The sequence below is a fragment of the Malurus melanocephalus genome, unplaced genomic scaffold, assembly GCF_030028575.1.
Source record: "Malurus melanocephalus ecotype Western Australia unplaced genomic scaffold, MMel_1.1 scaffold_172, whole genome shotgun sequence".
NCBI classification, from domain to species: domain Eukaryota; kingdom Metazoa; phylum Chordata; class Aves; order Passeriformes; family Maluridae; genus Malurus; species Malurus melanocephalus.
The window spans coordinates 621,209-621,990 of NW_026623404.1; positions in this window are offsets into that span (position 1 = coordinate 621,209).

The following is a 782-nucleotide window of genomic DNA, read 5'->3' on the forward strand; positions in this document are numbered from 1 at the left end:
TAAGAAAAGAAAAAAAATGTGACTATCATTGCATGTGGTGACATTTTCTGACACCGTCTGGCTTAAATTCACTAATTAATTTCAGGAACAACAGAGAAAAATTAGTCTTTCCTCCTCCCTTCTTCTCCCACCTATCACTTCTGTCTAGGCTCTTGACTGACACAGAGTAGGATTTTTKAGGGTATTTTTGTGTCTGTAAAATATCAGCCCTAGGTCTGACTCCATCTCCTTGGAACACGCCTGCAGGGAGTTTCTGGGGGTGAATGAGCCAGGGGGATGCTCATCACTGATGCTCTTTTGTGGCAGCTGCTCAAAGAGTTCTGTGAAAAGGTGAAGAAATTATAAACTAYGGGCTWCTGYTCCCACTTGCATGGGGGATTTTGGAAACTCTTCCTCTCCTGGCTGATAACTCCTTGGCTAGAAAAGACATTTTAAGGTGATGGAAGATACAAATGCTTATGAAATCCTAACCATCTCTCATTTGTCTTTATTAATTAATATTTTATATCTTGGGTACACATTGCTTTCAACMTCTCTTTATGCACAATGAAAGTTGCTCAAAATGTCCTCAAAATAAWACAAGACCACTTACTCAAGGAAAGGAAGTTTTCTTTGAATCCTGCTTTGTTAGCTATGTCCTGTTGGGACTGTGGCTGCTTTGGGGACCACATTTACAACCTTACCTCATGATCCCTGTTGATAGAACAATGCTAAGCATCAGACAATCTGTCTCCAAACTGCCCTGGAGAAAACACCTGGACACATGCTACTTCTCTTGTTAA